The sequence below is a fragment of the Leptonychotes weddellii genome, chromosome 8 (genome assembly GCF_054177405.1).
Source record: "Leptonychotes weddellii isolate Sample4059 chromosome 8, ASM5417740v2, whole genome shotgun sequence".
NCBI classification, from domain to species: domain Eukaryota; kingdom Metazoa; phylum Chordata; class Mammalia; order Carnivora; family Phocidae; genus Leptonychotes; species Leptonychotes weddellii.
This window is the reverse complement of record NC_138376.1, coordinates 1510781-1532072: the sequence shown is the minus strand read 5'-3', so window position 1 is coordinate 1532072 and position 21292 is coordinate 1510781. Positions and strand designations below refer to the sequence as shown.

Sequence of the window (21292 nt, the reverse complement as noted above, 5' to 3'; positions counted from 1 at the left end):
GGTTTGTCTCCCTCTCTGATTTCGTCGGATTTTATTGGGAGATGAATTTTCTATTACCACTACCTCACACACCTGTTCGGTTCCTGTTCACCCACACCTAGACAGCAAAACGTGCCTCCTAAGAGATAATGCTGTTTCCAACCTTTCTTCCCTTCATATATGACAAATGGAAGAACCAAACAACCCACAACACATTGCAATTGCCTACAAAATAAAATCTAAAGATTTAGGCTTATTTTTCTGCCTCCAACTCGTCTGAACTCTCCACCCTCTCGAAAAAACCTGCCCTGTCCAGCCACCCGTGTTCGTTCACTTCGTGCCTACCGTGTACCCTCTTACTCCTACAAATCGGTGCCGGGTGTGGACGAGGGCGGCTCAGCTCTGCGCATGCGCAGTACTATCCCAGCTAGGCGTGGATTTTGCTCTTACTGAGTGGCTTGAAAATCATTCCCATGGTCAAATTGACCAAGACTTTTTTGTGAGATTTCCCTGTCCCTCTGCGAAAATTCCACCATGTATGTCTTCTTTTATCATTCCTTTGAAGCTTTCCTGGGTTCACTAGCATTCATTGACCAAAAAACCCATGGCACAATAGAGAAAGCACACACATACATACGTCTTCATTGATCCTACAAGCACAATTGGCCAGATGAGGTCCTCTCTCTTCGCTAACACTGTCCTAATGTTCTCTTCAGGCCTCAGGACAATCCAATGGAAATGCTCTAACTTGGGAACCCAAATCTGGTTCTACAGGTGAATCACCTGGCGAGCTTCAGAAATTTGATTCCTGGGCCCCATCTCAGCCCCCATGAAGCTGAATCTCTGTTTAGAAACCAGTGCTTTTGAGGTGGTTCTTCCTATTCTAACATGATGGAAATGGCAAGTTGGCTGCCTCGTCAGGCTAGAATTCCATGGGGAACGAATATCTTATGGGAGACGCTGAATCTAGATGTGTAGCTTTTGGGTTCACAAACTTGACTTTATGGGTTTTTCTGCCTCTCTCTCTCCCTCCCTCTTCCCAGTTCAGATAAACTCTGGAGGGATGAGGTCCTGATGACCCAAATGAAACATACTCAGCCATTTATTCATCCCACACATGTATTGATCACTTCTATGTGTCAGTCATTGTTTTGGGTGTTTGGGATTTATCAGTGAACCAACAAAGATCCCTGCCCGTTTCATTCTTTGGAGGGAGGCAGACAACAACAAATAAACATACAAGTCAACTAAACTTGATGTTAGAATGTGGTCAGAGTGCTGGGAACAGGGGAGGCACGTTGCAGTAGCAAACAGGGTTGTCGGGTTAGGCATCCTAAAGGTAACATCTGAGCACAGAGGATCCATGAGGTTATTTTCACAAGTTTCTAAATAGAGGAATCAGGCAGAGCTGAAGGCAACTGCATGTCTGCAGTAGTGTGGCTAGGACAGAATGTTCGACGAGAAAGGCGTAGGGGGTGGAGGAAAAAACATGACCTGGGAGGCCTCACAGGCTTTGTAAGGACTTTGAACTGGGTGAGACAGGAAGTCTCTGAAGTTTCTGTGCAGAAGAGTAACAGGATCTAATCTACCTTTTTTTTTATTTTATTTTTTAAAGAGTTTATTTATTTATTTGACAGAGAGAGATAGCGAGAGCAGGAACACAAGCAGGGGGAGTGGGAGAGGGAGAAGCAGGTGTCCCACAGAGCAGGGAGCCCGACGTGGGGCTCCATCCCAGGACCCTGGGATCATGACCTGAGCCAAAGGCAGACGCTTAAGGACTGAGCCACCCAGGCGCCCCTAATCTACCTTTTAAAGGGTAACTCTGGCTGTTGAGTTGAGAAAAGATCTTAAGGGGACAGTGGCAGAAACAAGGACACCTGTTAGGAGGCTCCTGGTGACCAAAAGTGTCAAGTCAGACCAGAGTGGTCACAGGGCAGGAGTGGGGAAGTGACCGGATTTCTGGGTATACCTGGAAGGCTGTCCCAGGGCCTGCCTGGTGGCCGTGAAGGACAGTCAAGAATCACTTGAAGTCAGAGTGCCAGCTTTATAAACTTGAACCAAGAAACAAACTTAGGTGGCCCAGTGTGTGTGTGTTTTATAATTGCCCTCAAATTTGGGAAGATAATATTCATATGAAAGGTTGGCTAGTGAATAATCAGAGCAAAAGGAATTAGATGCTAACATTACTTATGTTGTTGTGAACACCTGATATTTCTTGCTGTCTGCTCCCCCCCCCCCCCGGGCTGCCTCGAACCCTGGAATGTCCACACCACATGGAGATGCCCACTTCTGGGCATGATGGCGTCACCACAAATTACCACTCTCCATCCTCTCCCAACCAAACATTCCTTTTTTCTTTACCCAGGAGCCTGAATATTGTCATTAATAGATCACTTGCTCCGTGTGAGGTTATATTTAGTTCTGAAACTCTTCTGTATTTTCCCTGTTTAGAGCAGTCACACCTGTAAGTCAGGCACAGGGAATCACATGGTTTAAACTAGGTGGACTCCTTAGTGTTTGGAGTTATTGTCATTATATACACAATGAAACCAAGAATCACGAGTCAATTTAAATGCATGAACAAGAAGTAACTTTCCTAGAAGGGTACACTGAACCTTGACTATTTTCCAAGTGTCCTTTAACAAGGCAATGAATCTTTCAAATCAACTGATGAACACAGTTATAGTAAGTGCCTTTCTCGTGTTGGATACTTAAAATGAAAACACACACACAACATGGTCCGTGCCTTCAAGAAGGCTGTCTTCCACCTAGTGGGTGAATGTATCTGATTCGATGAGAATTAAATCCTCAGCTGTGTTTTAACTGTCTGGCCCTAGGAAATGAAGGGACTTGGTGTGACTGATTTAAAAATAGGTGATGGTGACAGGATTGGATAGTTAAGAAATCACCAGCGTTTACCAAGTAAAATCAAAGGAACAAAGACCTTATATCTGATTCATACAGATACTCTACCTACTAGACAGAATGACCATTGAGGATTTCCAGACCACATGTTGTGGATATTAAGAAGCCCCAAGTCTTATTGTAAAGCCTGAAGTCCCTTTCCTCACCCTATAGCCTCTGCTTGATGTTTGGATTTCCGGGGTGCCTAGGCATTCCGGGAACAAAAGACAGTATCATTTTCTGAACAGGAGATAAAGAGGAAAATGTAACGAATGACCTCAGCCATTTTCAGAGATCTTCTGCGCACATGACTGGATTCCAGGGTAGAGCCTCTGGGAAAGAGGCCGCAACTGTCCTGTAACAAAGAACAAGGAAATCAATCCATTCGTGTTGCAGTGTAAAGATTAAATTAACATTCTTTCTTTCAAGCCCGTCACACACCAGTCTCATTAAGGATAAAGCACCGCCCCCATTGCTTAACGCTTCTGTGAATAATCCTAGGATCTGAGTGGAAGAAATAGTATCCGAAAAAGTTCACTATGTCTGGGAAGGTCCCTCCATAGGTACCCTTCTAGGAACATGTGTTCTCATTTGAAATATATCAGCATTCAGTGCGGAAATAACAGATTCAAAGTAGGCTTCAGAAAGGGAAAACAGTAAAATAAAAGGAGGTCAGAAAAGGGATACCTCTCCCTAATACCTACAAGAATCCAAGTAGGAGACAAGAAATTGCCTTCCACAGATCTTGGCTAATGATTCAGTAGGTGTTAAAAAAAAAGGTGGGGGGGGTACCTGTTCCAGCTATAACAAGCTTGGCCAGGGTCACGGGGCTGCCTGGTGAGGTGGGACCAGGAGTCGGGAAAGGCCTGAGGGGAGCCATGTTGTAATAAGGCTTCTTGAGGGAGAAGTCCCCGCATTATCTGGGGGGCGGACTGTATGAAAAGCGACGTAGCCAAGAGGACTGGGGATAATCGGATAATGAGTTCTCACATTCAGCTTTCAGTTACCTTTCACCAAACTTGTCTGCAACTCAAAATCCTCTACCAGTTCTCTACGTTGTACCTTTTTTCCAGAGCAGGCAGCCAGACTCCCCGATTCTCCTTGTGTGTGTAGTTGTTGTGTTCAGCATCAAGAGGTGAAGGTATCACGCAGATTGTCTGATGTCAGCATAGACCGTGACTATGTTTCATAGCAATAAACTCTTGGACAACTGACCTCTTTGAGAATATTCCTACCTCATAAAGTGTCACAAGAGCTGCCTATGACCATTCTTTTATTCACTAAAATTTCTTTATGAAGCACTAATAACAACAATGACCACTTATAAAGACCTCACCACACTGAAGGCACTATGCTCTATGCTCGAGAGCCAACTATGAACACATCGGCACAGAGGGTCCCTGACCTCAGTCGGTAAAGGGTATGTGATGCCTAGTACTATCAGGTACTTGGACAGGTTAAATTCTTTTTCCAGATGGTTATCTAATGTCTGGCCAAGTTTTATAGACTTTTCCTTTACTTTTCTTACATTTTCTTACATTCCAACTCTCAGCTTTTCCCTTCTTCAATCTTATATTTCCAAGTATAGAATACTGCTTCCGGAAATCAGGGAGGAAGAAGTTACAAAAAAACCCAAAAAAAAAACCTCAAGGGAAAAAAATGTTAAATTTTACTTTGAGAAACTCCTGGAAATACTTATATCTGTTGGCATTTTAAACATCTTATGACAGTCTTCATGTGAGATATTTGCAGCCAACGTATACAGCACACCAGAGGCGAAACGACCTACCTTAAGGCAGGGCTTGTGTGGCAAACAGGATTAGTTTAGTTTTGCCTCAGCCAGTCATCTTCACTACCTGTGTCTCAGCACATCTGTGCCTAATCAACTGGAGTCTAGAGTTCAAAGAATTCTAGGACTTTTTCTAAAAAAAGAAAAAAGTTTACATTAATAGAACATAATTTATTTATACTTTTATTAAGTTATTCCATTAACTTAAATGCCACACATTCCGAGTCAAACCTTCAAAGCTACAACCACTAACTCCATGACCTACTCAAACTCATTCTTTGAGCTTTTAAATTTTGACAGTTTCCGGGGACGGAGACTGTCTTAGTTATTGCTGTGTGTTCCAGGCACTTAGCACACACAGTACCTGGATAGTCAGTGCCCGATACATGTTTGTGAATATAAAGGCCACTGTCGGGGCGCCTGGGTGGCTCAGTCGGTGAGCGTCTGCCTTCGGCTCAGGTCATGATCCCGGGGTCCTGGGGTCGAGCCCCGCATCGGGCTCTCTGTTCGGCGGGGAGCCTGCTTCTCCCTCTCCTGCTCCCCCTGCTTGTGTTCCCTCTCTCACTGTCTCTCTCTGTCAAATAAATAAAATCTTTAAAAAAAAAAAAAGCTCACTGTTGTGTATGTACCGTTGCTTTTCCTTAATGTTAGTCTCAAAACTCCAATAGCTGACTTTCCATTCAATTATGACTACTGAGGCCAATGTAAAAAAAAAATATCAAGTAACTTTAATACCTTGCTCACATATATATGCATGATCCTCGAATCAATGAAAAATGTCTCTACTTTTGTCAAAAGTGTTTTTTATCAATCTCCTCTTCAAAATTCCTGTCTAGAGAATTTCATTCCATCTAGGAGGGCTTCCTTAATTAATCTTACTCAAATCTGATCACTTACGTAGTCTAAATTCTATGTACCTGTATTTTTTGTGACCTTGTTTGGGACCTGTTGTTTTAAGGATTAAACTGTTGCCCTTATGCTTCATATGGTGTATTCTTGAACGTTCCACTCTGAATTACCGAAAGGTGGGGCCCAGATGAAAACCTGTCAAAGCCCCCTGTGAGGGTTCCCCTGCTTGAGCCGGTGGGGGTGGGACTGAGCAGTGCACCCCATACACTTTGTTTTACAAATGCTATTTTATTTCATATTCGCAATAATACCCCTAAGGATCTGTATTATCTTTATTATCATCATCCCCATTTTGCACAGGACCCAAGGAAGTTTGAGAAGTCACACAGCTAGTAAAAGACAGGATTCAGAAGTGGCCTAAGTGTTCTGAACATTAATAATGAAGTAGCAGAAAGAGAAATTAAGAAAATAATTCAAGAGAAAACAGGTGGGGGAGGAATTCGAGCCCAGCTCGCCAGCTCTCTGCCCGGCTCGCATAACGCGAATAGAATAGCATACCTAGAAATAAACTTAGTCAAGGAAGTAAAAAACCCGCACTCTGAAAACTATTAAACACTGATGAAAGAAATTGAAGATGACACAAACAAATGGAAAGATATTCCGTGCTCATCAACTGGAAGAATTAATATTGTTAAAATGTCCATACTACTCAAAGTAATCTACAGATTTAATGCAATCCCTCAAACACCAACAGCATTTTTCACAGAACTAGGACAAAATACACTAAAATGTGTAGAGAACAACAAAAGACCCCAAATAGCCAAAGCCATCTTGAGAAAGAACAAAGCTAGAGGTATCACAACCCCATATATTTCACATTTCAAGATCTATCACATATTATAACACATATACTTCAAGATATACTACGGAGCAGTAGTAATCAAAACAATATGGTACTGGCACAAAAACAGACACATAGACCAATGGAACAGAGCAAAGAACCCAGAAATAAACCCACATATATATGGCCAATTAATCTATCAGTAAATGGTGCTGGGAGAACTGGACAGCAACATGCAGAAGAATGAAACTGGACCATCTTCTTATACCATACACAGAAATAAACTTAAAATGGATTAAGGACCTAAATGTGAGACAGGAAACCATAAAACTCCTAGAAGAAAATACAGGTAGTAATTTCTCTGACATGGGACTGAGCAACATTTTTCTAGATACATCTCCTGAGGCAAAGGAAACAAAAGCAAAATAAACAACTGGGAATACACCAAATCAAAAAGCATTTGCACAGTGAAGGAAACCATCAACAAAATGAAAAGGCAGCCTACTGAATGGGAGAAGATATTTACAAATGCTATGTCTGATAAGGGGTTAGTATCCAAAATATATGAAGAACTTACACAACTCAACACCCAAAAACCAAATAATCTGATTAAAAATGGGCAGAGGACCCAAATCGATATTTTTCCAAAGAAGACATACAAATGGCCAACAAACACATGAAAAAATGCTCAACATTACTAATCAGGAAAATGCAGATCAAAAGCACAATGAGATACCACCTCATACCAGTCAGAACGGCTAGAATAAAAAAGACAAGAAATAACAAGTGTTGGTGAGGATGTGGAGAAAAAGGGACCTTCATGCATTGTTGGTGGGAATGCAAACTGGTACAACCACTGTGGAAAACAGTGTGGAGTTTCCTCAGAAAATTAAAAATAGAAATACCATGTGACCCAGTAATTTCACTACTGGGTATTAACCGAAAGAAAATGAAAACACTAATCTGAAAAGATATCCACTCCTACACTTATAGCAGCATTATTTACAATAGCCAATATAGGGAAGCAACCCAGTCCATCGACAGCTGAGTGGATACAGATGTGATATATAGGTACACATACGGGTGGCCCCGCCCTCCGGCCCCGTGACGCCGCCCTCCCGCCCCGTGACACCGCCCTCCCGCCACGTGACCCCGCGCGCCCCGCCCCCCGCTTCCTGGCCGCGGTGTCCTCCCGCCCGCGGGAGAGCGGAGTCCCGCTCACGACCCCACCCGGAGCGAGCGGGACGCAGGGGCGAGTGAGGAAGCCGAGAAAAGTGGAAGAGGGGGCTAGCGCCTCCGGGTGGGAGCCCGACACGGCCGTCGGAGCGCGGCCACACGGAGACCCCCTCCGGCCGAGGGGCGCCCCGGAGCGCTTTCGTTTTCTGGGGGAGTCTGCGAGCCGTCCCACCCGGGGCTCCGGACTCCCGCGGCCCAGGCCCTCCGCTCGCTGCGTTACGCGAGCCGGGCAGAGAGCTGGCGAGCTGGGCTCGAATTCCTCCCCCACCTGCGCCTAAGAATACTTAGGAAGGAGAAAGAGAAAGGGACACCAACACTTTTCCTGCTGCTTGCCGTTTTCACACTGAGTTCTATGTTATTTTGAAAATATACATAAAAGAATATAATTTAACAAATATAATTATATATAAATTATATAATTTTGTCTGATATATATATTTGATGATATATCTGATATACGTATATATCAGAATTCACCTACAAGAATACAGGTTGTACACACACCTCAGAATCCCTCAGATCTACTGCCTGTACCCTCCCCGTGCCCCTCGAAGCTCCCTTAAGTTCTGTCTTTTTAACCTCTGAATCTCCTCTAATGTGGAGCGGAACAAAATGAGGAATTTTTTTTTTTTTTTACATTTGTGTAAGTGTCATACATTTAACTTTTTGAAAGGTGTACTTTGACAAAATGGAGAATATTAACTACATCTACAAAATAACTTATTTAGTCAATCGGGCTTGGGGAGGAGACAAAATTTTATGTTTAATTCATTCAACCGACTCCTCTTCAAATAGATGTTTCATAAAGACTTGAGGAGGTTAATGGCCAAATTAAGTGATGAGCAACTTGCTTTTAGTTCCTTCTCAGAAAAGAGAAATTTTTCTTTGTGCCGCAGAGGGTCTCAGGAGGATCGTTTGCCCTATGTGTATGGCTGCATTATAGGACAAGGTAATGATGTTTAATGGAACGTGAAGAATAAAACATGTCGGCTGCCACTTCGGATCGATTTCATTAACAAAGAGCGTAATAGACCTTTTGAGATTCAGACACTCCTGTCTGAACTAGAAAACTAGACTAAAACCTCACATTTTGCAAAATTAACTAGTATTTGAATGGCATTACATTCTACCTTATGTTAAGATAATTTAAAAACATTGTTTTAGCTCCCTATCGATAGGTTTTTGCTGAGTGTGATGATTAGTTTATGATTAGTTATGATTAATTTATGATTAGTGTGATGATTAGTTTATCTACAAAGACTAATGTCAATTAAATAAAATTTTAGTATGGTTTTGGAGAGTTTAACCCTATACTTCTTTCTTCCTCCTCCTGTTAATTATCCTGTTAGAATTGCAGATTGAAGTACTTCAAATCCTATTTATAAGTTGAGTCAAAATTGGGTAAATTCGTTCCTCATAATAAAAGATGCTCTTGCTAAGTTCTTATCCGTTCCTATGTTTCCTTATTTTATTTTCCTTTTTGCAAACCAGTGGATGCTCCCGTTTTCTTCTCCGTCCAGGGCAGTGGACCTTTGAATGTCAGTTCCGACGGGGTGCTGGTTTAAAAAAAAAAAAAAAAAAAAAAGTGGACGCGGCTGGGACAGACCTATGAGCAACACGGCCGAATCAAGCAACTTCGCACCCACACACGCCCAACCTGGCGCAGAGATGGCATCCTCTGCGAGGACGCCGAGCAGCGTGGTTCCTTCGATAGCTCAGTTGGTAGAGCGGAGGACTGTAGTGGAAGTTCCTCAGGCATCCTTAGGTCGCTGGTTCGAATCCGGCTCGAAGGAGTTCGCGTTTTGCGTCGTTTTCTTTTTATCCCCACCCCGGAAAGGCGTATCTCAGCTACATATATCCTCGATGTGCATCTGCTAAGACTATTCCCGATGTACAACGAATCCAGTTTTTAAAATTATTAATTTCTGTAACTAATACGCGCGATCAGACTTCCACCCCATGCTTTACATACAGTACAGCTGGCGGCCGCCGAGAAATACGGAGCTCTGACGAGGCGGAGCAGAGGCGGCCCCACTGGGCGAGGGGTCTGCAGACGTGTCTCCGCTCCCCCACCCGGGATCCTGAATCCCGGGAGGAAGGACGCTACCTGCGTAGGAAGGACACGACCTGCGGGGAATTGGTGGGACAGGCGCGCCCCCTGGTGGACTTAGAGTCCCGAGTCTCTGGAAAGGTGTTTTTCCAGGTGAAGAATGCTGAACCGTCTCAGGGCCGGATGAAATTCAGGACCGCTACTCCCCCTTCCCGGTTTAATTCTGTTAACAGTGGCTTTCAAACCTGGCTGAGAAAAACTGGTGGATATAGAATCACCTGGGCAGATTTTACAAAGCGCCTTTGCTTGGGCCAGTTTGGAGGTGGGGACCTAGGCATTGGTAGTTTGAAAAGCTTCCAGGTGACATTTGCTGTGCTGCAAGGTTTGAGAACCACTGATAAAAGAGAAACAAACATTTTAGAATTAAAAATAATAGACGGGGGGGGGGGTAGGATTTTCTACCCATTTTGGGAATTAGTCAAAAGGATAGAGATTTCTCTTAACAATAGAAAGCATTTGCTAATTTGGGTCCAATCTCATTAGGATATACGAATCCCACTTCTACCCTGTCTCAAAAATGTGATAACAAGCACCTCTGGAAGAGTCGTCAACTACAAAAATGTTAGATCAAAGTAAAAAGAGTTGTGTGAGAATTTTGTCCCTGTCAATTTTCTGATATTTTCCTTCCTATGCTTCGGCACTTTTATTCTTTAATGATTCTCAGACTTTGGTGTATCTCAGAACCCAGAAGCCCAGGCTTCTGGAATTGGGGTAGTGGTTTGAGAACCACTCCCTAAAACGTACTGGGAACTACCCCTATTAAGGGCTGAAGGTTGGTCTAAACTGGGAGCTCCTGATTAACTTCTTGCTTTTTGAAAGCAAATTGGGGCAAAAGAGTAAAGAAGAAAAATGGTCCAATTTTATTTTCAAAGATAACATCTGGGCTTTGGATGCCAAGTTTATTAGATAGTCCTGGGCTGAGCTTCTCCCCAAGGCATCACAGAGGTTCTCCGCCCTCCCGTAATTGGCCCATATTCTGCCATAGTCCAGTTTCAGGATCAGCCTTATCACCACCATCTCCAAAGACGCAGCCAGACGACCCCACAAGAGGAAGAGTGCATGTATTAAAAAAACAAATCTCAAACATACCTACACATTATGTGACTCTTCACCATCTCATTAAGAAATGGGAATCGTTCGTTCCAGTTTTAAGAACTTGAGGTTGCCCTTAATAGGTTGGACATGTGAGAAATAGATTCCGAGAGTAAACATGTAATATTAATGCATAAATAAGTGGAGTGTAGGTTTGTAAATCCCCCTGGCAGGGACCGGTATTCAAATGTGCAAAACGTTTGAGAAATCCTAAAGAACTCAGCCGTGCCTATCCCGGCACCGTCTGAAGAACAACAGAGAGCGTGGCTTTTGAACGGAAGGCCTTCCCCGTCAGGAAACGGGCCCTGCTCTCAGCCGGTAATGTTTCACTTAGCTCGGTACTTAGAGCAGGAATAAAGGCCAAGGGTAAGAGGACGTAAAACTGGAGAATGCGGGCATCGATCCCGCTACCTCTCGCATGCTAAGCGAGCGCTCTACCATTTGAGCTAATTCCCCGCCCTGCCGCGCCGCCGCGCCTCTCTTACTCACTTCGGTGTGCGCCGGTGATTCGGGACGCGTTGCCACCTGTTTGTAGTGGGCGTTGACCACGTGAACGAGCTGCGGGGCCGCGGAGCGGTGGGGATCGCGTCCCTCAGCGCCACCTACCACCTGTCCCACAGTTCTGGATCCCGTCGGTACAAGACCTCAGAGGGCAGGCGGAGTCCGGGCCAGGGAGGCCTCAGAAACACTCGTCTTAGAAACCGGGCAGGGGTTCAACCCCGGAACCCTCTCCGAGGAAAACAGGCAACCGGAGGAGACTGCAGGTGCGCCCCAGGCAGTGAGGCTCGGCTTTGGCCTTCGCAATAGTTCCTGACAATCCCTGCACCCCTAAAGTTTCCACCAGTTGACTCTGCTGGCTCCAGAAACAGATTGTCCAGGGTCCCTACAGATTACCCCTCTTAAGGGGTCCGCCGTCAGCCTTTTTAAAAAAAATCACCGCCCGTGGACACATGGCCACGAGGGGGCGCGCGTCCCAGTTAATTTCTCCTTCCATTCTGGCTTCTGCAGTGCCGAGTTTGTTCAAGGGTGTACTAGCAATTTTTTACTTTTCTAAGGTAAACATTACTAGGATGCTAAGATAATTATGACTGCAGGCTTACATCCAGAGTCTTTGCAAAAATGCAAAGTGGTGTCTTTTTCTTCTGGACCTATTGGGTACTAGGTACCAGGTACTGTGCTAGGTGCTGGGTCGGAGCCGGAAGGCCATCACGTGCAGGAAAGCCGTATGAAGTAACCAACACCTTCAACTGTCTCTTTGCCTAATATCCCGTCCTTGGAGACTTCCTCTCTTTGGTTTCTTGTTATTTTTTACTCTCAATGACACTGAAGCAAGTGATCAAAATTCAAAGGCAGGAGAAACATCTCATTTAAGAAAGTGACTCTGTCTCTTTGCAGAGCAGGCCTTTCCAGGATCCTTAAAATACCCTTAACGTTTGCTCTTCTTGTTTGCTTTTTCATTGCAATCAGGGCTGGTAAAAACAGATGAATACCTTTCTGAGGGAAGAACCCTTCCACCTACTTGCCTCCCCACAACTTAGACAAGAGAGTTCACGACTCAGGTATTCAAAGTGGATGTAGAAACCACCATTCATTTCAAAACTTGGCTCCAGGCCAGCCGTACCCTGATTCTGTCGGTCATCTGGGTGCTTCCCCTACTCTTCCCAGGACAGAATTTCCCCAGCTGCAGAAGTCAGCTTGGCCTCCACTCATTTTTTTTCTCCCTATTTATTTTCCATGATTCTCCTAGGAGTGTAGGTGTGGAATTTTAGTGACAGAACGGAGCCCAATTCCACAGCTCAGATCCACAGATTGGGCATTGGCATGACTGACTGAACTGGGAGTGACTGGTTTGTTTGGGGGCTTTCAACCATGAGCTGGGAGTGCTGGTTTCCAGTAACACTGGATTGGGGATTACATTTTCCAACACTCAGTTTCCACAGAGACTAAATGAAAATCAAGACGACTATTTTAAAATTCACATGGAAGTTTTACCAGTTGTTAAACTATTGGCTCAACTCTAAGCTCTCTGCTCTGGACTGAATTGTGTCTCCCCACACCCCCCCCCCAATTCTTATGTTTCAGCTCTAACCCCCAATGTGACTGTATTTGGAATAGGAATGTAATTAAGGTTAATAAGGTCGTAAGGGTGGTAATCCTGATATCTAGGATCAGTGTCATGATGAGTGGAGACACCAGAGAGCTCACTCTCTGTGTGAAGACACAGGACGCGACCAACTGCAAGCCAAGAAGAGAGCTCTCACCAGGAACCGAATGTTCATCGCCTTGGTCATGGACTTCCAGCCTCCAGCACTATGAGAAAAATTAATTTCTGGTGTTTAAGCCACCCAGTCTGTGGTACTTTGTCACAGCAACCTGAGCAGACTAAGACAACAATCCTTTTTAAATCTGCCATGTGATAAAGGAGATAATACTCTGTAAATCACATTACTGATGTCCTGCTTGCGCCCATGTTTGCCAGAAGGTAAGCTAGGAGAAGAATGCAAGCCTGGAGGAGGAGGAAAGGTGGGCTTACTCATTCCCGTTTCCCTTCTGGGGACTTCCTGTTCCTCTAAGTGTTGCCCCAGTAATGAATCCAGCACCAGCCTGAAATTTCACCACTTGTTGGCAACTTTGCTATTTTCCACTTGGTATTCAAGACATGGAAAGGACACCTGATAATGTCAAGAGAAACTGTCCACTTCTTAGGATCCTTTTTCTCTAGCTGCGAATTCTCTATTAGTTTAGGAACATTAAAAGAAAAGTTACTAGGCGCTATTCTCTTAGTTTCTCATGGAAAGGGATTTAATTGCTGAGTTCAAGAACAACTATGTGATTTCAACATTTCTAATAGGAAGCATTGGTGATTGCCATTTGAAGAAAAATTTGGAATGTTTTCAATAATATAGTTTTGTAGAAATTTTATTTTAATAAGCACAGATATTTTATAGAGAAATTCACTTTTTCCCTTAAATGTATTGGAGGAAAGTTTGCTCCAGATAGTGTAGCATGTTATCCATCTGTGTCTATTTTTTGTAGTAGGTTCAAGGAAACTGATCAATCTCTGTTGAAACTCCATGTTGGATGATTTGCTTTGGAAAAGGAGTATTTATATTTCCATTTAAGAATTTTAAGGATTTGTGTTTCATTTTAATTGCTCTACTATAATTAGGCAACATAATATGAACCAGTCAAATCAATTATACAACTAAAAAAAATTTACACACACACATGCACACACAGAACACTTCACATTTTTCATCATTAGAGTTATGAATATACACGATTTCCCATTTGACTTTCAGAATGGAGTACTGTAATTTACCAAAATGCAGGGGGCATTGCTCTGTTCACAACCCAGAGATCTTCTTCAACCTAGCTGTCTGTATTTAGGGCAACTATAACATTTATTGAGCAAACTTTGACGTTTTTGAAAGAAGGAGGAGGAAGTAACCAGAGAGGAGGGAAGGAAATTGGGCGTAATCCAAGGCATTACTTTCAGCTGTATTATTCCTAGGGTAAGAGAACACGGGATACCCTTTGGGATTTTGTCTTGAGATAGACATAAGTAATATCCTAACGTCTTAGATGTACAACGCAATGAATTTTATGTTTTTATAAACCCACGGACCAGGTGTCCGGATCACTATATAAAATACATTCGGTGTCCGAGAAGACAGCTTAAAATCGCACTTCTAAAAGTGAATATGAACATCACCAGCGCAAACCATCTGGACAGAGGTTATTTTAGGAATCCTGTAAAAGCCCTCCCCAGGAGTCCTTCGATAGCTCAGTTGGTAGAGCGGAGGACTGTAGAGGTGACAGTTGGGCATCCTTAGGTCGCTGGTTCGAATCCGGCTCGAAGGACGAGACTTTTGGAAACCCAGCCTCCTCCAGCGAAGCCGCCGTAAAATTTAGATCCTTCCGGAACGTCGGGGAATAACCCCTTCCCGCGTGTCTCCCGAGGGCAGGGTGCACTTTCCGCTGAGACGAGAAGGCGCTGACCTCTCTTATTTGCGGAGCGCGCGGGCGGCCGCGGCGGCTGCTGTGGGGAAGGGCCGCCGGCCCTGCGGAAGACCTTCCCCGCTGACTCCGCTCGCCTTTCCCCGCGTGGAGCGCAGCCGTGCGCACCGCCGCCCCCGCGGCCCCGCTCCCGCGCTGCGCCCCGCGCCCCGCGCCCCACGCCGGCCCCCGCGCCGCGCAGCCGGGAGGAGGGCGCACGCGCGCGGCTGCCAGGCGCGCCCCGCCCCCGGGTCTCCAGACCCCGCCCCTGGGGAGGCGGGTCCCCGCGGCCGCGCGGATCCCCGGTCACCCTGGTAATTCCTGAAGAGGCTTTTTATGGGAGAACTTTCAGACCTACCCCAAAGTGGGAAATAGCATCATGAACTTCACCGGACCCATCGCCCAGATACAGCCACCCCGTTGGCACCATCTCCCCAAATCCGCACCGCGCCCGCACAAATCCTGGATGCGGACAGGCCCCGCTCGGCCCCTTGGCCCCCTCTGCACACGCCGGGAGTGGAGGAAAACTCACGGAGAGCCGTCTCCGTTCAAGCTGACGGCGCGCGCGCGTTTTCCAGGGAAAACGAGCTCGAGCGCGCACGCGCCCTGCCGTCAGAACCGAACGGGGGACAGGACAGCGACCCGGTTTCCCGTAGCTCTCGGCCGCGGAAGAAACACGGCACACACAGGGGACATCGTCGTGGAACTTCGCATGGAGTAGCATGCTCAGTCTGTTTACGCAGACTTTGATGTAAAACTCGACATTTGAAAATGATCTTGAGTGGTAATTTTCAGGAGCAGCAAGGAATTAGGAGGGTTTGGATTTGAAGACTCCTGCCATAATTTTCAGTCTGCCTTTGGGCAAGCCTGTTCCCAAACACCAAACGGCTGGGAGGAGCTACCAAGAACAAAGGAAAGCAGCCTGAATCCTGAGCGAAGAGGACAAGGGCGGTCACTATGGCTGACACGGAAAATGACACAGGGCCTCTGTCCGAGCACTTACCTTAAGCCCTTTTTGCTGCAGCTGCTGCAGTTTCCAGTCTTGAAAAACTGCCACAGTACGTTCAAATCCCAATCCAAGACTTGTATTCACTCCAATGAATCGGTTCTACTTTTAGCTCAACACACTTAGGAATTCCACAAAGAGCCTCAGCCTTTTATTAGAAATTATCTCAGAACATTTTCCTAGAACCCATTTCTTGGAGTGACTGAAAAAAATTACATCTCTTAAAGTAGTATAAAATGACATTAGGCTGACAGGTAGGCTCTTGGCAAAACTTCACCGAACTTTTTCTTCACTCACTGATATCACATGGACATTTGTAAAAAAAAAAAAAAAAAATCTGAGTACTCTTACCATATATCTTGGCACAGAAGTTCACACATTTTTTGTTGGGTATTTTCCTAGGAGGTGAATAAGCCTTCTTAGTGGATTTAGACTTTCAAATTTCCCGTATGTATCTACCTGAATAGGTTAAGTTACAGTGTAGTAATAAGCGTTCCCCCCTCCTGCTGATCATGGTGGCTCATAACCAGATACTCTTATTTCTGTGTCATATAAATCATGGCTTGGCTGGTGGTCCATTCTGGGACCCTGACTTGTAGATCCTCTACAACTCAGATCATAAATCATTTTGTCAGGGTAAGGGTACAGAGGGGTGTGGTGGATTGCTCATTAGCTCTCAGACTTCCAGAAGGGACATCTCATTTCCCAAACGTGGCATTTAGAACAACTACAACTGTTGGATATAATACTGAAAACATCAGCTTGAAAGTATTGGAAAATTTAAAATATGGTAAAAACAAATTTGTGTAATGGTATCATATGTTAAAAATAATACATACTATGGGCAAAAGAAAAGTAAACGAGTTAACTGGGAATCTGATAAGGAGGCTGTGTGTAGGAAGAAATAGACTGCTCAGCAAGACATCAAATTGATGTTGAAGTTTTTGTATGGTTAACTAGTTTTGTTTTGTTTTTAATTACCTCTATTGAAATGCAATTTAAACACAGTAAAATTCATTCCTTTTTAAGTATATAGTTTGCTGAGTTTTGAAAATTATATTCAATCATATAACCACAACACTCATGATATTAAAACGTTTTCATCTCTCCAGAAAGTTGACTTGTGCCTTCAGAAGCACTGATCTGCTTTCTGTCACTGTACTTATTTATGCCTTTGCCAGATGGTTCTAGGAATAGACTCCTACAGTATGCAGCTTTTTGAGTCTGGCTTTCTCCATTTAGCGCAACGCTGTTGAGATTCATCCTTGTCATGTGTGTATCCACAGCTCATTCTTTTTACTGTTCAGTAGTCCATTGTAGGGATGTTCTACAATTTGTTTATTCATTCACCAGCTGATGAAATTTCGTTACTGTTTTTATTATTATTAATAAAACTGCTTGTTATGGGCTGAATTACATGCCCCCCATTCATATGTTAAAGCCCTAATTTCCAGTACCTCAGAATGAGACTGTATTTGGAGATAGGGCCTTGACGGAAGTTACTACATTCGAATGAGGCCGGTAGGGTGCCTGGACCCAGTCTGACTGGTGTCTTTATAGGAAGAGGAGATTAGGACACAGAGAGAGACAGCAGGGGCAGAAGCGTGCAGAGGAACGACCATGTACAGAGCAAACAAGGAGGCACCTTTCTTCAAGCCAAGCAGAGGCCTCAGAAGAAATCAGTCCTGCTGACACCTTGATCTTGGACTTCCAGCCTCTAGAGCTGTGAGGAGAGAAATTTCTGTTTAAGTCACCCAGTCTGTGGTATGTTGTGATGGCGGTCTTCGCAAATTATTGTGTGGCTATAAATATTTTGGATATAAGTGTGGCCATGTGTTTTATTATCAGTGAATACACAGGAGTTGGATTGCTGGATCCTATGGTAGGTGTATATTTAACTTTCAAAGAAACTACCAACTGTTATCCAACGTGGCTGTACCATTTTGCATTTTTTTTTTTTAAGATTTTATTTATTTATTTGAGACAGAGAGAATGAGAGGGAGGAGGGTCAGGGGGAGAAGCAGACTCCCCGCTGAGCAGGGACCCCGATGTGGGACTAGATCCCGGGACTCCAGGATCATGACCTGAGCCAAAGGCAGTCACTTAACCAACTGAGCTACCCAGGCGCCCCCATTTTACATTCTTATTAGCAATGGATGAGAGCTCGTTTCTCTACATCTTAGACAACACTTGGAACAGTCTTTTAAATATTAGCCATTCAAATTTGTACCTAACACAACACATTCACATGTCCTACCCACATTTATGGGGCAGGGATTATTCAGATATTATAAGAGGTGGGTGGGAATCTTGGGGCCGTCTTAGAATTTTGCCTCCTACGATGACTGTGTGGAGGCATCTCATGTGGTTTTAATTCATATTTCCCTCGACTACTGATGTCTACTTTTTCAGGTAGTTGTCATCTGTATATCTTCTTTGGCGGAGTGTCTGTTGAAATCCTTCCCTTTTTTAAAAAAATTGAATTGTTTGCCTCCTTACTGAGTTCTGGAATGCTTTATATATTCTGGATAAAAGTCTTGTCTATCAGGTGTTTGCCCTGCAATATTTTCTCCTAGTCTGTGGTTTGATTTTTCATTTCTTAGCACCATCTTTTGAAAAGCAAATATTAAAATTTTGATGAAGCCCAATTTATCTTTTTTTTTCTTTTGTACCTTGTATTTTTTGTGTTCTTTGGTGTTCTAAGAATTTTTTGCCTAACCAAAGGTCACAGAGATTTTCTTCTGGAAGTTTTATCTTTTACATTTAGGTCTCTGATCAAACTTGAATTAATTATTTTATATCATATTGATTTATATCGTATTGATGGTAAAAGATTTTTTTGTTTTATATATGAATGTCCAGTTGTACCAACATCAGTTACTGAAAGCTTATCCTTTCTCTATAGAATTACTGTGTTGTCTATGTCAAAAATCAATCAACAGTATTTTTAACAAATGGTGGTAGAACTAAATATCCACATGCAAAAAAAAAATGAATCACAAAAGTTAACTCAAAATTATCATACACCTAAATGTAAAATGCAAAACTATAATATCACCAGAGGATAACAAAGGAAAAAATGTAGGTAGCCTTGAGCATGGCAATAACTTTGTGTGTGTGGCAACTTTTTAGATGTAACACCAAAGGCACACTTCATGGAAAAAAAATAATTGGTAAGTTGGACTTCATTAAAATTAAAAACTTCTTCAAAAAGACACTGTCAAAAGAATAAGAAGAGAAGCCACAGACTGGGAGAAAATATGTGCAAAGGACATATCTGATAAAGGACTGCTATCCAAAATATACAAAAAGCTTTTAAAACTCAACAATAAAATAAACAACTTGGGCAAAATATCTGGACAACTCACCAAAGAAGATATACAGGTGGCAAATAAAAGATCCGCCACATCATATGTAATCAGGGAATTGTAAATTGAAAAATCAATGAGAAGCCACTACACACCTGTTGGAACGGCCAAAATACAAAACACAACACCAAATGCTGGTGAGGATGTTAAGCCAACAGGAACTCTCATTCACTGAGGCTTGTAACTTGCATTTCCCTAATGAATAACAAGATTGAGGATCCATATCATGGGCTTATTGGCCATCTGTACATTTTGTTTTGTGAACTATCTATCCAAATCATTTGCCTATTAAAACAATGGCTCACTATTGAGTTGTACACGTGTGTTATACATTCTGGATCCAAGCCCTTCATCATTTATCACTTAAACACTTACCTGAATGTTTTGCATATATTTTTCCCCAACCTGTCACTTGCCCTTTAATTATCTTAAGTTCTTAAGCATCTTTTGAGATTTTTTCTTTAGTCTTTGATGAAATCCAATTTATCATTTTTTAAATTTTTTTTTTTTAAGATTGTATTTATTTATTTGACACAGAGAGAGCCAGAGAGCAAGCACAAGCAGGGGAAACGGCCGGCAGGGGAGAGGCAGGCTCCCTGCTGAGCAACGAGCCCAACATGGGGCTCCATCCCAGGACCCTGGGATCATGACGAGAGCCGAAGGCAGACGCTTAACTGACTGAGCCACCCAGATGCCCCCCATTTTTTTCTTTATAGTTTATGCTTTTTGTGCTCTAAGAATTTTTTGCTTAACCTAAAGTTACAAAGCGTTTTCTCCTAGTTTTTCTTCTAGAAGTTTGACAGTTTTAATCGTTATGTTTAGGTCTTCATCCATTTTGAGTTTTGTCCATTATGCTGTGTAGGGTCTGAGTTCCTTTAGTAGCATGTGAATATCCACTTTTTCCAGCGCCATTTGTTAAGGACGATCTGGTCCTTGGCACCTCTGTCAAAGTCAGCTGATTATGTATATATGCTGGTACATTTTTCTGGACTCTATCTAGCTTTATAGTAAGTCTTGTAACCAGGTAGTGTTAAGTCCTCTAACTTTGTTCTCCTTCACAACTGTTTTGGATATTTTGCATCTTTTGTAGTCTATACAAATTTTAGAATCAGCTTGTCATTTTTACAAAACTGCTCACTGAGATTTTGACTGGGATGGCGTTAAATATATAAGTCAATTTGGAAGACTTTGCATCTGAAAAATGTGGATTTTTCTGTTATAGAATGTGTTGTTTTTATTGTATTTTTTGTTAAATTTATCTCTAAAAATTTCACTTTTTAACCCTTCCGAATGGTATTTATATTTCAAGTTCAATAAACCAGAATACTTATTAATAAGTAGAATTATAATTTATTATATTTGTGTCCTTTGGCTTTGGTAAACTTATTATTTGCAGTAGATTTACAGTAGATTCTTCAGCATTTTTTCATAATCATCACATCAGATATGAATATAGTTTTTCCTTTTCAAATCTATGCTTTTCTTTCTTTCTTGACTTGTACTGGCTAGAACCTCCAGGGCAATACTGAATAGAAGTCAAGGTCAGATATCCTTGTTCTAGACCTGATCTTAGTGACAAACCATTCAGTCTTTCACTACTAAATATGCTAATGGTAGGGTTTTTCAATATGTCTTTTATAGGTTGATGAAATTCTCTTATATTACTAGTTGGCAGAAATTTAATCCATGAATGCATCCTAATTTTGTCATGTTTATTCTGCGTCTATTGAGATAATCATATAGGTCTTTTTAAATCTGATAATAAGATTTATTGATTTCTAATAAATTCTAACCTACACTTTAACTTTTCACCTGGTTTAGTTTTTCGGAAGTTTCTTTTCCCACTTTAAAAATTCAGGCAATATTTACATAAGATGTCCCTTTTTAGTACCATGAGTTCTGACAAATGTATACAGTCATATAACCACACCCACAATGAAGATATGAAATGGTTACATCACACCCCCAACTTCTCCATGTTCCTTTTGCAGCTAACTCCTCCCCCTACATTCTAACCCGCTAACTACTGATGTTTTCTATTCCTTTAGTTTTGTGCTTATAAGAATGTCTTATGTAGCCTTTTGTAGCTGCCTTTAGGATAAGGCACAGGAGATTCATC

The 21292-nt window shown here is 42.9% G+C and overlaps 1 long non-coding RNA gene and 3 other non-coding genes across 4 annotated transcripts in view; 2 read left to right on the top strand and 2 right to left on the bottom strand.

The window, feature by feature from the left end:
- LOC145722801 (uncharacterized) overlaps positions 1 to 21292 on the bottom strand; it is a 287389-nt gene that overhangs the window by 142749 nt on the left and 123348 nt on the right. The gene's annotated exons all lie outside the window — the stretch shown is intronic.
- Positions 9303 to 9391, top strand: TRNAY-GUA (transfer RNA tyrosine (anticodon GUA)). Its single transcript is given in 2 exon segments — positions 9303 to 9339; positions 9356 to 9391. It is a non-coding gene; the product is annotated as a tRNA-Tyr (tRNA).
- TRNAA-AGC (transfer RNA alanine (anticodon AGC)) lies at positions 11184 to 11256 on the bottom strand. Its single transcript has one exon. It is a non-coding gene; the product is annotated as a tRNA-Ala (tRNA).
- TRNAY-GUA (transfer RNA tyrosine (anticodon GUA)) lies at positions 14577 to 14664 on the top strand. The gene is given in 2 exon segments: positions 14577 to 14613; positions 14629 to 14664. It is a non-coding gene; the product is annotated as a tRNA-Tyr (tRNA).